This window comes from Netta rufina (genome assembly GCF_964035555.1).
Source record: "Netta rufina genome assembly, chromosome: 9".
Classification (NCBI taxonomy): domain Eukaryota; kingdom Metazoa; phylum Chordata; class Aves; order Anseriformes; family Anatidae; genus Netta; species Netta rufina.
Genome location: NC_140132.1, coordinates 25323532 through 25338354, shown reverse-complemented (window position 1 = coordinate 25338354; position 14823 = coordinate 25323532).

Below are 14823 nucleotides of genomic sequence, written 5' to 3'. Positions count from 1 at the left end.
TGGGCTCCTGGTGAGCTCCCCACGTGCAGGGTGCCTTTATTGGCCTCGGTGTGTACGCAGACTGAACATGCTTTTCCTGGTTTCTTAAGCTAGCAGAGGGTATTAGAAGTTAACCTTTTCAGTACATAAATTAAAATGCAATTTGTCTCACTTGCAGATTTATATGCTGTACGCACGAGATTATCAGCCGCTTGCCTGGCTGCTGATTGAAACTATGACTTGTTACTTTTTAATGCAGTTAGAATTCGGTCTTGCATTATTTCTTCAAAGATTATTTCCCTTTTTATTGCTATAAGTAATCCTATTTCGGGTTGCCTTTTTATCCCTGTTTCATACTGCTGTTTATTAAAACAGCTGAATAGGGGATGTATAAAGTTACTGTCATTTAACTTAAGAATTTCAGTGGAAAATAACTTCCTGAATGCAAAGCAACGATAGTTTGTTTATTGATACTTCATTTATCATATATTTCATATATAGGTTAACTGGATATTTGAGGGGAAAAAAAAAACAACGAATTTGCTGTTGAGTGGTTTGGAGGGGCAGGGGATGGTTGTCCCCGCTGTTGGGCATGAAAATGTGAGCTAATTCCAGCTTCTGTTCCAGCAGCAACGTACACGAGCAGTGCCTGCTTGGGTAACCTGCCATCACACGATTCTCATTGCTGTTTCCTGATGCCTGCTAAGACGTGAGGTTTCTTTGTCATCACATTGCTCAGCCCCTGTTTGTATTTTCTCAGAAGCAGGCTCTGCCACGTCAAAAGGAAAAGTTTGAGCTGTGCCAATGCACCAAGTTAGGGACGAAAGGACAGCTGATTCCCTCTTTGTTAATCTCAGGCAGGAGAACACGGCGCGTGGCCTCTACCACTGCTATTTTGTTGAAGAGCAAAGTGTCTTATTGAAGAGCAAAGTGTCTTAATCTTCCTGCTTGATGCCACTAAGTCTTCTGCCCGCGTTGCGTGTAATCCAGGATTAATGGCATTGTTTTCTAATGATATTTTTTAACTATCATGGAAATCTCATTAACTAAAGGAAACATCTAAAATGCCTTGAGTGTTTTATTTGTACACAAACTAATCAAACAACTTACCTAATACAGTTCTTCAGTCCACAGAAGAGTTATTCCTGGTCATTACACGCTGATCTTAATTGCTTCTTTAGATAAAAATGTGCTTAATTCACTACTTTTGACTAGCTCTTGAAAAAGTAAGTTTCCCAGCATTTTTTCTAAATGCACATTTGTATTCCTGCTGATTAAAAAAAAATGTTGTATTAGTGTACAGGAAACATGGTTTGGCTGCTCCACAATCTCCTTGCCTCCTCTTCTGCCTCACCAGCTTTTAAGCTCTGCAGCATCTCGTGGCAGCAGCAAACGTGGTCCCTGGAGGTCTTAGTACGATACCTTTCATGGGGTTGGTTGCAGCTGCACCAGAAACACAAGAACATAGAAGAAAAACAACCTTCTTTTCAGGTACAAAAAGCAGAGCCTGCCTCCGTCTCATGTCAGCACTCAGACAAGAGCTGTACAAGGTCCCTGCTTTATTTCGCTGCTCTCTGTGGCTCCTTCTGGAGCCTGAGCCCTTGTGCTGGGTGCTGGGATGTGCCGTGGCATCCTGCAGCCCCAGGACCCTGCAGGAAGGGCTGCTCTGGCTTCTCCAGCCTCCAGTTCATGAGCATTTCCAGCCAGGTCTTCAAACTGGGTCTGCTGAACATCCATCCACTGCTGCTGTGCTTGTTAAAGCTCTTGGAATGGAGGCAGGGACCGTTCATGGATATGAATTGCCTGTGGTACTTCAGTGTCCATCTGTGTCACTGCTTGCTAAATGCAATATAAAAACACCCAGCGTGCAGCCAGGGCACTGATTCACATCGGGGCGAGGGGGCTGCCCTAATGGGCTCCGAGCAGCTTTGAGATGATGGCTGCAGAGGAATTAAGACCAGCTCAATCCAACTAAATAATGCTCCTAATGATAAACCATTAAAATCTAGCTGGCTTTCAGATTCTAGCAATTGTATCAGACAAGGTGATTGTACTACCCATCAGCACTGATAATCATTAGAATAGATTAAGCCACTGGCTGAGGAACAAGGGACGCCGGCGGGCTCCGATGTCCCAGCAGCGCCGCTCCCACTGCACCAGCAGAGATTTCGTGCAAGGGAGCAAAATGATGAGGATGATCTCAGAGCCCCTTGGAGGAGAAACATCTTCCAAGATGGTTTCTTGGAAGAACCGTGCCATGGCATGCTCCAGAGCCATCGTGGGGCTGCCATCGGTCGGTGCCGTGCCCCAGCCCCAGCTGGAATGGGCCAGGGGGTGCTGCTGGGGGGAGAGCAGCCCCTGGGCTCGCTCCGGGCTTCAATTGATTGCTGCCCTGGCTCAAGGTATTGTGCGATCCTGGAAACGTAGAGAGGAGATGGGCGTTTTACGATGCCTGACTTTCCTACAATATTTTTTTATTAAGCAAACGGTAATGGAAATATTGGGTTTTCATTTCTTGCTTGCTTCTTTTCCAACAATTGTCAGTAAATCAACGCTGCAAAAAGCCATCTCCTCCTCTGCAATGTCAGAGCTAACGGCAGCCTGGTGGTCACTTACTTTTGGAAATGATACCGCCTTATTTCCAGACACTCAGCAGACTTTAGTGCTGATGTATTGACCCTCGCAGCTTTCAGCCCAAGGAAATATTAGAGGACAGCATCTCCTGCAGAGAAATGCCCATATTTTAAAATGAGGACTGTGAGCTGTAGTTAAGCCAATTCACTGAGATACAGATGTGCCAAGCTTAGCAATAAAGCGAGTATTTCTTCCCCTGGCCTTCCAGCATCTCTCTGCTTCTTCCCATAAAGCGACTGGGGATGCTGCTTAGTGCGGGACGAGCGGGGCTCTTCTCACTCGCTGCAGCCAAAATGCAGATTGTGCAGAGTTTTAAACCAAGAACTGTGCAAGGTTTAGTGAGAGCTGACCTGGCTGTGGCTCCGGGTGTATCTCCTGCCACCATCACACAGCAGGGCAGCGGGGACATCCCCTTGGGACCTGGGGTGACAGCAGCACAACTGGGGCTGCGCGGTGCCACCAGGGTGGTGGCATGGCCAAGCTGTGCCCCCGTGGGCTCACGTGGGGCTTCCTGAGCTGCAGCAGGCAACCTGTTCAGACAGCCAACCTTACAGATTTGTTTTGCTGTAGCTTTAAAAAAAAAAAAGAAAAAAGTTCCTAATCCATCTGGCTTCCTTGCGAGCTTTGCATCGTGCCACGGACTGATGGTGCCTCCGTCCCCACGTAGGTCCTTCCGTGATAATCAGGCTCAGCTTCTTCATCTGGCCTGCCGGAGATGAGGCTTGGGTCAAGGTGTCCCCAAAAGCTGGGAAGCTCAGGCTGAGCTCCAGATGTTGTGGCTCAGAACTGGCTCCGTGCTGGTGAATTGTAAAGTTATGATTTATTACCGCGTGCAGCGTAATTCATTTTTACATTGAAAGTAATATTATGTTATATAATCAAATCTCATTTGTTATTTATTGCCTTCTCTCCCCGCACAGATGTGGATGCTTCTCCCTCTCCCCTGATTGATAATTTCCTCCGTGCTTCTCCTGGTGGGGCCGCGGGGACCAGGGGGAGCAGCAGCGTCGGGGGCTGGAGGGATTCAATGGGGCAAAGCCACAGGAAGCCACCTTCTTTTGCCCAGGTCTGCCTATAAAACTGCAATAACTCCTGCAAAGTGTGACTGGGGGCTGGCTGGCAGCGGGGCAGGAGCCAGGGCTTGTGCCGGCAGCCCCGCATCTGCAAAAGGTTTGCAATGAGATGCTTGGGTTTCGAGCTGCTGCTCCTACAGAGCATGCCAGGACCCCAAAAACAACCCCAAAAGCTACGGCTGTGCCCCGTGTCCGGGCTACCTGAGAGCTGCTTTGGGTGAGAGGGGCTCGGAAGGGGGTTGGCGTCGCAGCACGGCCCCAGGTCTTTGGTGCCAACGCCAAATGCTGCACACACAGCATTAGGTCAGAATAGATTCCCATATATATCCCTGATGCATTAAGCTTTAGAGCATCTCTTCCCTCTGAATCTTCCCCATGCCACCGTGGATCAGTTCAGATCAGTTCAGTCTTCCCACCTGCACCAGACAAATGAGCTCAGCTGTGTTTTGGAGCCCCACGGGCAGCGCATGCAGCCGGTCCCTGCGGCTACCCCGCCACACGGAGGTGCCCCAAGCACAGCTCCAGAGACAAGTTTTATGTTAACCCCCTGAAATTCAGTATTTCACTTCATAGTTAAAAAATGGGTATATGATGAGGACGTATTAAATGCTGATCTTCTTGCTCAACTATCTGCTAATGTGATTTTTGGTACCACATCACGGGGAAACTGTGAATTCTTTTATTTTTATGTAAAAGTGCTGTCACAAATCCAAGCAAGTTTTCAGTGCGATGAGACCCTTGAAAAGGAGCGTTTCTCTCTCTCTTTTTTTTTTTTTTTTTTTTTTTTTTTTCCCTGTTATTGATGTCTTCTGAAAAGGATACCCTTAAGATACAGGGACAGCTCTGGCTGCCGGTGCTCTGAATTGCGATGACGGCTGGTACCGTCAGGAGAGCGCTGACAGTGATGGATAGCCCCGCAACTTCGCAATAGCGGGATTTGTTTATCCTGCCTGCTCTTTGTGTTTGTGGCAGGTTTTTCACTCGGGGCTACGCTCAGCCTCTGAACGCCGGCTCCGCTGCGCTCCCTCCCCGGGTGCAGCCCCAGCCCCTGGGGGCCGTATCCTGTGCCCTGGCAGGCAGGGAGGCACCCACAAGTGGGTTTTGGGCAAAAATAGTTGTTTCTGACCAACTCTGGGTGTGCGGCAGAGCAAGCAAGGCCATGAGCAGCCAAATCTTGCAGGAGCCTCTGCCCCACGGCATGTACCCACTGTGCCTCTCGCCTCTGCAGCCGCTGGGACCAACACCGTGGGGCTTTCCACCACCTCTTCTCTGTGACTGTCTTCTCCTCGATACGTTGAAGCTCTCTGGTTTTGGTTGAAAGGTTTTAATAAAACCACTGCTGAGATACAGAAAGGCTTTTCCCGACAGCTTAGCAGCACTTGTATAAACTCACGGGTTTCTGGTTCAGTCGTTTCCATGAAGATGACCTGGTGAAAGCTGGGATGTAAATGTGTGTGTGTGTGTGAGTGAGGGTGGAGGAGAGTTGTTTTTCTGTGTTTGAAGTCTTGGAGAGGGGACAAGTGAGAGCTTTGGCCATATTGCCCGAATAATAAAACCTTTATAGGCATGGGACACGGCTCATGAGACTTTGTAAAAACTTCCTCTCTGAGAAAGAATTGGCTAGGCAGCAACTCCAGAAAGGAAAGAAGAAAAAGATGTGGGAAGAGGATCGACAGATACTGGAGCAAAGGCTCCGATAATGGAGCGAAGACTCCCACACCCAGAAGGTGTCATCCTGGGGTTGTCCCTGGGGCTGCCCCAAGGCGGTCGGCTCCTCTTCAGCACAGCCACCGGGACAAAACCTGACAGCACCGGGGCTTTGGGGTGTTTGAAGGGACACAAACTGGCCGGGTATTTCAGAGCAACCCCACCTCTAATTAATAGCGGTGTTTGTTTAAACAGATCAATGCCTGTCCTTGACCTCAGCGCACGATTTGAGCTATTACCGTATCACTAAATATGAAATGAACTATAATACATCTGAGAGGCAAACCACTTATATCGAACCCAGCAATACAGATGAGAATCTTTTATTATATCAAATGAAAGCTGTGTGGTTATATTTAAATACTCCGACTGCTGAAGGCTGCAGTGAAAGACTTCTCCGCAGCTAATTCACCGAGGAGCATCGCGGGGGCTAACCTGTGCCTCCAGTGCGCATTAGCTCTCCCGAGAAGAAAAATTGTTTTGGGGAGAGAAGCTCTGCTACTCGTGATTAAAATAACCCACTTAATGTGTGCTGAAAATAGCGCTTACAGTAAATGCAGGGAGCCATAAATTTGTGGGGAAAAAAGAAGGGCGAGGTATGAAATACGGTGAGGGTTTGCACCGCGGGCTCAGTGCCTGCCAGGCGCGGAGCTTCCCCGCTGCCCTGGCCCCTTGGCTCGGGGCAGGGATGGGAAAAAAGAGAAAGGAGAACAGGAACAGCCCCAGAGCTGGCCAAAACCAGCAAACACCTGGGTGAGGGTTCACCTGCAACAGGCACGATGAACAAAACCGGTGGTAGCTCTGAAGGCTGTCCTCAGAAGCACGCCTCTAATTAGCGGCAAGTTTGAAAGCCTCCTCCATCACATGGGTAAACAATCTCCTGGCGTAATAGAGCAGTTGTCAATGATGCTTTTATGTTCAAAGAAGCCTGTATTGTACCGTGGGTCAATGAGAAGCTGCGAGAGGTGAGCACTGTTCAATACTCATGGCCTAAGGTCTGCAGAAATTTCCATAATATAAAAATGGGTTCTGTGGGGACAGGAATGCTAACGCGCAGCCCTACGACTCCGGGCGGTCACCGGCATGTGGCTGCACACACCATAAACATCCCCAGTCACAACACTTCCCCGTAACACCTCCTTGAAGGAAATAAATAAAATAAAGAAGTGGAAGTGTGAGGAACAGCCAGCAGCGATGGTGGTGCCTCGGGCTGGCCTTCTCCTCTCTCCATCCTCCGGCACCAAGCCCCAAATATCGGCCGTGGTGCACGCTCCTCTCCCTGACTGCCTCTGCCCTGGCATTGCTCCTGTGGCCGGCTCTGTGTTTGCACAGGGCTGCGGGTTGCACTGCCACCAGCTGCTTCAGGTCATTTCTGTGAACTCATTATATATTTGGGGGACAATACGGGGAGTATCGGCACGTTTCCCCTCTGCTCAAACCTTATCTCCAGCAGCCCCTCCCTGCGCTGGCTGCTGTACAGAATGAGGGTTTTTCATGCACGGTCCCGGAGGAAAAGTTGTTGGGGAATGCTGATCATTCCTCTTTAGTCTAAATTAATTAAATGACACAGTATCTATTGTACGAAATATATGGGGATCGTTTTACATGGTATGCTGTATGCAGTGATTATAATGCACGATCTTTCTAGAGAAATATGGGAAAACAATGTCCTGTGCTGGAACAGGGAAGACATTCCCGGGCCCTGTAATACATCTCCCCGTTAAGCAGCAATGCGATGTAATCCACAGCGGCTTAATAACTTGCATGACAGATGCATCATCTCGAGCAGTGTGAGACGCTGCGAGCACGAGATGCACGCGACTACCCTTCATCCAAAACATGTGGAAATAACCCGTATGCTTGAACCCAAAATGGCAAATAAAAGCGGTGCTGATGCCGATGGAAGTGCTCAGGATTAGCGTCAGGTCCCCACTGATACACATCCCCCAAATGAGCTGCTGGAAAGCAAACCAGGCTTGCTAGGGCTGCAGCACCCTGCCCCGTCCGTCTGCTGCACTTCACAGCACAAATTATGGCCAAAACTGAGGGTTTGCTCGGGGATAATTATCAAATCTTGAGAAAGGGTTACCGAGAGAGGAGCAGCAGCCAAAATCCCCCATAAATCATTTCAAATAATAACCACAGTTAATAAAACACACGGAGGGGAGGAGTTTGGGAAATTCCTTTGGAGAGGCTCCAGCTCCTCGCAGAAACATCGCCCTCCGAAAGGCTCAGAGCGCTGGCGAGCAGCTGAGCAATGACACGGGCTGCGTGAACCTACGCACCCCCACGTAATCGCAGCACCTTCTGCTGAGAAATTTTCTGTAGCATTGTCCCAGAGAGGAAAGAGCTCTGGAGCTCGGGGCTCCTGGATGCGTCCCGTCCCCAGCAGCTCCGCAGGTGTCCCCCTCAGGACACCAAAGCTACCCAGGGCAGGCGTGCAGCCCCCATCCCCGCCTGCTGCAGGGTTTGCAGCACGGGGAGGGATGTTTCTGGGCCTGGGGGCTCAGGCTTGTCCAGATATGTTGCTGATAGCATTTTTTATAAAACGCCTCGGCACTTTGTTATGCAGGCTGCTGATTTTTGTTTTCAGAAATAGCAAATGGTTCTGCATTTCCCAGCCGCGATAAACTTGGACGCCCGGCACATGATAAAAACCCTGTCCCAGCTCATCTCTTTCCAGTTGCCCCGAAGGAAAATGGAAATATGAAAGAAATATGGAAAAGGGGGAAACAAACAGAGAACAAAGAAACGAAGAGCCAAATTTTCGGGAGAGATGAGGACTTCAGCACATGAAACTCCAGCTGCTGCGTTCTCTGCGTTCATACATTCTTATTTTGACTCATCATATATCTCCAGCTGTGTCAGAAAGCTTCTGAGAAAGCAGCTCAAATACAAATTTTATGTTAAAGTGGAGGAATCAACGGAATTATTCAACCAGCACAGAAGCAGCCTTGGTAAAACAACTGCTTGCAGCATTCCAGCTATTAATGTATTATTCCCTAACAGCGCTTTTCATTCTTTGAAACAACAGAAATGCCAGGATTGCAGGACTCAGTTTAAATAAGAAAAATAAAATATGCAAAGGTCTTCAGAGTGATAGGTTTTATTAATTTCTGGGGAAGTCACACGGAAACCCTCGCAGGGATGCTTGGCCCCTCTCTCTTCTCTCCTCCCAGGAGCTGCCACTGCCCTGTGCAGCCCTTGTGCATGGGTGCAAGGGGTGCTCGGTGCCTCCTCTGCCTGACGACTTCGTTAATTAGTAATTAAGTACCAGGAGCTGCCATGGCACCGCTGGGCAGCCGCTCACTGAGCAGGCAGGGCAGCAGCAGCTGGACAAGGCCTGTAAGAGGCCAGAAGCACAGAAACACAGAAGCACAGGGGCTGGGAGGGACCCCCGGAGCCCACCCAGTCCAACCCCCGTCGGGTGCAGCCCCCAGGTCTGGTCCCTGCCGTGCCGCAGCCCCTCAGCCCCACGCTGATTGACACTGCGGAAGGCAGAAGTGCTGAAATATTTATATAAATACTTAAACCTCGCTTACGGCCTTCAGCGCCTGTTTACTCAAAAAGATCCCCCTGGAAAGTTTACTCGACATGATCTGCAAGCCAAACAACTTCTCCAAAGGCACTCGGAGGAAGGTACAAAAGACCCAAACTCTCTTTATACTGCCGTATATATATGTTGAGGCACATTTTATGCCTGCTTTAGAAATGGTGGCGAGGGCCAAGTGAGGCTGAGCTGGCCACGGAGGGCTTTGGGGTGGCCGGGCCCCATCCTGGCTCGCACGGAGCCGCCCCGGCTGCTCCCCAGCAGAGGCAGCCCCAGCGCAGCCTGGGGAGAGAGGAGGCACATGAAAGCGGGGCTGGATTTGCCTTGCAATGACAGCTGCATATTAATCTAAAGAATTTCTGAAAAATCAAAAAGACATTTTTCAGCAAAATACACCCCTAGAGCCTCGATCATAAAGCAAGGGAATAAACTTGAAACAGGATTGATTTCATCTTAAAGGGGATGTTGCTTTGAAATGCTACCAACTGCAGTTGTCTTATTTGGTTTTCAATACTATAACAAAATTGTGCCATATTGTGTCAAATAAGGAGATAATATAACAGCTTTAAACAAATTTTGTAATTACGGGATCAATCGGGAGTGAATTAAATCCATGTGCACCGCCTGCGCCGTGCCGCTGAGCAGCTCCGTGCCACCCCATGGGCCCTGGGGTGCAGGTCCCACACTGCAGGGCTTCAGCCTGTGCCGGCAGAAAATTGGTGTCCGTGTCTATAGGAAAAAGGCATCGGCTGTTGTGCCAGGCACCACACACATGCACACTGCATCCCCGTCAGATTTCAGCTCCCTTTGCCAAACGGCAGCAGTCTGAGTTGCTGTTGGGTGCTTTGGAGCCATTTGTTGCCAAAGTTTTTTCCACTGCGGACACTTTTGTGTAAATATTTTCAGGGTGCAGACAAGCTCCATGGCCCACAGGGCAATGAAGGTGTGAAAATAAAGGGTTGGGGGGCAGTGGTGTCCTTGTACATCTCCCCATTCAGGGCTGCCGTGTGGGGCCTGGACACCACCTCCTTCTCCTCAAGCCCTCGGGGCAGTTGTTGTCTCAGGGGTAACCCCATTAAAGGCCATCACATCCCCTTTTTTTTGCATGCCTGCAAAAATTGATAAATAGCAGTGACAGGAGTCCTAAAGACTCAGACATGAAGTTGCATCCACTTTCCTTAGCGGGTTTGCCTTATGAATATTTTGATTTCAAAGCACTCATGCCAAAAGGGATGAAACCCGCGTGGGCGCAGCACCAAGGGTGAGGATGGGCAGCCCAGGGGGCAGGAGGGGATGCTGAGGGCTGCAGGAGCTTGCCCTTAGCAGAAAATAATGCTTTTGCTTTACAAACGTTATCAAGGAAAAGACATCTTTTTCTGTTTTCTTCTTATTCATTTAAATAGGAAGAAAAGAGGGAGAGGTTTGTTTAAGTGCTCCTACAGGCTCCAGAGCCTCCCAACAGGCGTCTCCCTGCACACAGAGCTGTGTGAGGTGGGAGCAGTCCCTAAGAAGGGGAGAAGCATGGCTTTGGGGGGCCTCAGGGGAGGCCCACACATCTCCCTCTGCTCCTCCTCCTCCTCTGGGCTCAGCAGCACAACCCAAAAGGTGCAGGTTTTATAAATACACAGCATCTTCACTCCCATCGCTTGGTCTTTGGCACAAAATTCCTCACTGCCAAACATCTGCGTCGGCTTCTCAAAGCGAGCTGAGCGCCAGGGGTATCTGCTCGGTGGCCCAAGGTGAAAACAGCTTCAGGAGGAGGCACCAGGGGCCTGGGGCCAGGGGCACACACGTGCAGGGAGCCCTGGGGCAGCGTTTTGGGAGTGCTGGGGGCTGCAGGAGGGTCTGGTCCCCACTGCGGGGTGGCGATGGGGAGCCCCTGCCCTCTGGGCTGCTGTAAGCTTGGCTTTCCAGCGAGCCCGTCCTGCCTTCTGCTGGCTCGCAGCACGGCGAGCGGACGGCTTTGCAGCTTGTCGTATAAATACAATGTTTGTTCTCCGTAATGGATTTCAGCAAGATATGGTAAATATTAACTCCCAGGTGGGGCAAATGCATAATTCATCACCTAGCACACTCCGACGGCTCTGTCTCTCTCATGATTAACATGTAAGGCATTCATTATATTTTTCAGCCGGTGCACAGGCGAGCACAGAAAGTTATGCAGATGAATACCAAACACCTGGGTTATTGAAAATCATCCCGCTCCATCGCAAGGTCTGCTCCGCAGCCAGCTACCTCCAACACATCCCAGCACTGTGCTGTAATGCAATGTGAGATTTGGGAGGCTGGGTGCTCTGGGGTCGGGACTTCCCCCAAACCGAGCAGCCCAGCGGTGCCCTCCCCTGGACCTCGGTGTGCACCCAGGGCACCGACATCCCCCTGGGGTCTGCATCCAGCTGGGGCTGGCGAGCAGGGACCTGGGCACTGGGGTGCAGCAGGACCCACAAGCCTGATGCCTGAGCAGTCCCCATGCTGATGGGTCTTTCTCCCCATCCGACACATCTCTGGCAGCTGGAAGATCCGTTTGCCCAGCTTTTCCTTCTGAAATCTCAGCACACATGAAGGTGGACACTGATGACCTCAAGCCACAAGACCCCCAAGAAGCAGCGAGCTGCATCTTTCTGCATCACCTCTCCCAACCATGCAGGCATTGCCAGCCACATCCTGGCCCGTGAAATGTGCACTTCTCATGATTAATCACACCGTTTCCAGCATCTGATAGAGGTGCTGCAGTTCTTGCTGTCCCAGATCCAAAATAAGAAAGTCAAACTTTCCACCTGCTTTTTCCAGCCAGAGGACTCTTACACTTGCCATGCTCTCCTGTCCTGCAGATGCTCCTAACCAAGAGCATTGTATTTTGGTAATTAAACTATTTTAACCCACCGTCTCACCAAGTCTGAGGGCATGCAGTGCCAGGGAATCACTGGCCTTTTCCAGGACATTTTCTCATGATCAGAAAACTTCCAGTGAAGTTCTCCGTATCTCTGCTTGTTGTCTTTACCCACACTGAGCCACGTTCAAGTCCTAAAGGATGCCACTCCATGGGCTTGAACTGATGCTGTGTCCAGGGCCAGCTGTGACTACGTATTTCTGGGGAAAATGGGTTTTAGTGCCTCTTAACCCCTCCCATATGGCCTGGGATCCATCAGAAGTCAGACTCACTGCTTGCACCCAGATAACATCTTCCCGTTCTGTTTGTCTTCCCAAATCCTGGATATTCATAAGTGTGGGCTTAGTAAAGTGCTAAGGGGTGAAAACTGATCTTTAAATGTGCAATTTAACCCAATTAACTTCAGTGAAGTAAAGAGGATTTCAATTTGAACTTGAGTGGTTTTGGGAGCGAGGAGACACAGGCAGGCCTCCACCTACTTTCTGTTAATGAGACGTCAGCTCATAAGCGTTTGCCTCTGACACTATCACAACAACTGCCCCAGAAGCAGCTCATAAGCACTCCTCCAGGGGAAAAACCTGCATCCTGGTTGTGGCTGTCCCTCTGCACCCTGTGCACCAGCTCCAGCAGCTCCCATGTCCCTCGGTGCCCCCCGAGCACTGCGAGCATCCAGCCTCGCGCTGAGCTCAGGTTGGAGCCAGGGCTGGCACACCGACTCGCCACGTCCCCATTTTTCTCCTTTCTTGGGCATTCTTTGCCGTCACGTTCACGTGGTGACAGAGCAACAAAAAGCCATCTTGGTGAATGAAAGAAATGACATTCAGCAATGCAATTTCAGACCTAGATAAGTCAGATGTTAAACACCTACAGGGTATAATCTCCTTTTAATGTGAGCACAATTCCTATTAACATTAATGGGGGGTTGTACAACGGCTTCAAAAGGAGAATATGCACCTAAAAGTGCAAATTAGCACTTACAAACTCTATTGATAAATTATTAAAGAATATCATTAAAGCGTAGCCACACCTCCAGATCATTAGAGCAAGCCCAAACCAGCAAGGCGGCATGCGCAGTACCCGCTCATTATAACTAGAGCTAAAATGCCATTTAGTCACCGAAATGAATCTAGTGTAAATATTGGTTCATCAGCCCTCATTTCCTGCAGAATTTGGAGTTTTAAGAGCTTGAACTTCTCTTCTTTAAATGCAAATGAGCACCAGGAAATGCTTTTAATGGGGGTCAGCGCTTAGAAAACGGTGTTTAAAAAGTAAATTAAAAACAAAACCCCCAAGCCTTAGGGACCACGCTGTCACTGGAGCTCTTTGTTGCTGTTTATGTGGCACCAGGACCGTGACAAAACCACCCCCTCCCTGCTCCTGGGGGTGTCAGACCTGAGTTAGCAGCCCTGCCACAATTCATCCTCCTGGTTGTTGCTCTGGGGAGCGTCCCAGAGCCATGGGTGGTGCTGCCCAGCTGGAGCTCCTGGTGTATTGCTCCATGCAGCAAGCTGGACCTTCCTGAGGACCTTCACGGTGCTGTGCCAGGCATTTTGCAGGCTGGCGCCAAGTATTCCACCCAGCAACGACCCCTTGGAGTGGGCACAGAGAGTGGAGCCGCTGTGCCCTGTGCATCGATGGAAATGGTGGGGAGAACACCAGGCACCACGAGGGAGCACCAGGATTTGGCATCTCTTCATGCAGAATCTCAGGATGGCCGAGGTTGGAAGGGACCCCTCCCAATACACCCACTGCTAACTCACATCTCTGACAAAATGAGAAAGCAAAGCAACACCAACAAATGAGCCGAAGTCCTTCACAACCCCAGGCTGCTCCCATATCTACCCGATCTATCCCTAGAAAGTAGTCAGCCCATTACCTACGGCTTCTAAATTATTAACTGTCTTTGACATCTCATCCGCATTAATTCCTTCCCTTTTAGGACACTGTATCTCTCAGAGACTACCCTTTTACTCTCCTTTTTGTTAGATTAACCAGACTTGGGTGTCTCCAGCTTTCTCCATAATTCATGTCCCAAAACAGAGCTGCCCCCGCCGCACCTTTACAACCTCAGCCATGTCTCCCCTTTCACAGGGGGAGCAGAATTGTCGGCACCAGCCTAAATCTCTCTCCGAGTTAGGTTTTATAGGATTACAATCGCCCTACAACCCAAGGAGGGAATTAGGTAGGACATAGTCCTCCTTTTCTGTGAGGGTCCTATTCGCTCTATCTGTGACGATTTTAATGTGCTAAAATAGTATTTCCTCCTGCATTTCAACATGCAGAATCACGTGGCTCACAGTGACCAATGTTCCTAATTTCTAGATAAGCAGCGACCTTCACCCTTCAAAGGATATTTTGGGTTATTTGCATATCAAGGGTATATTGTACAGTGACATAACCACTGTCCCTAAATACAGGTTCCAAACATTAAACCCATTCCTGAACCAATTAAGAAAATTATTTTTGAAAATAAATTACTCATATGAATGTATCAGCATGAGGAGCAGATGTGTTCACCTCAACAGAGATGGCAAGTTTTAAGTGATGCTAATTCTTTATGTTGTGATTTTTGTTGCAGGTGAAGTGAAAGCCCCAGTTCTTGGAACCAAGTTAATGTACAAATTCAGCTGCAGAAGTGGAACAAGAGGGAAAAAAAAAAAAAAAAAAGCACTTTATTTTTATTTTATTTTTTTTTTAAAAAGCACTTTATTCCTATGAATAAAAGCTGTAAAGTGGTAAAAACATGCCTAAAACTCAAATAAAAAGTAAGATTCTGTTTTTCAGACTGGCTTAGCTAAAAAACAATCTTATGAACATGGGGCGGCTGGCCTGATTCAGCAGGGCCAGAAGGAGCTGGCCACACCAGCTGCGCTGTGCCTCTGCACATGAAGCACAAGCCGAGATGAGATGGGAACAGGAGAAGCAGAGTGAGATGAAGGTTAGAGTGACACTTCCAGTGATGGCCTATAATGAATTTTTCAAAGTTTTCC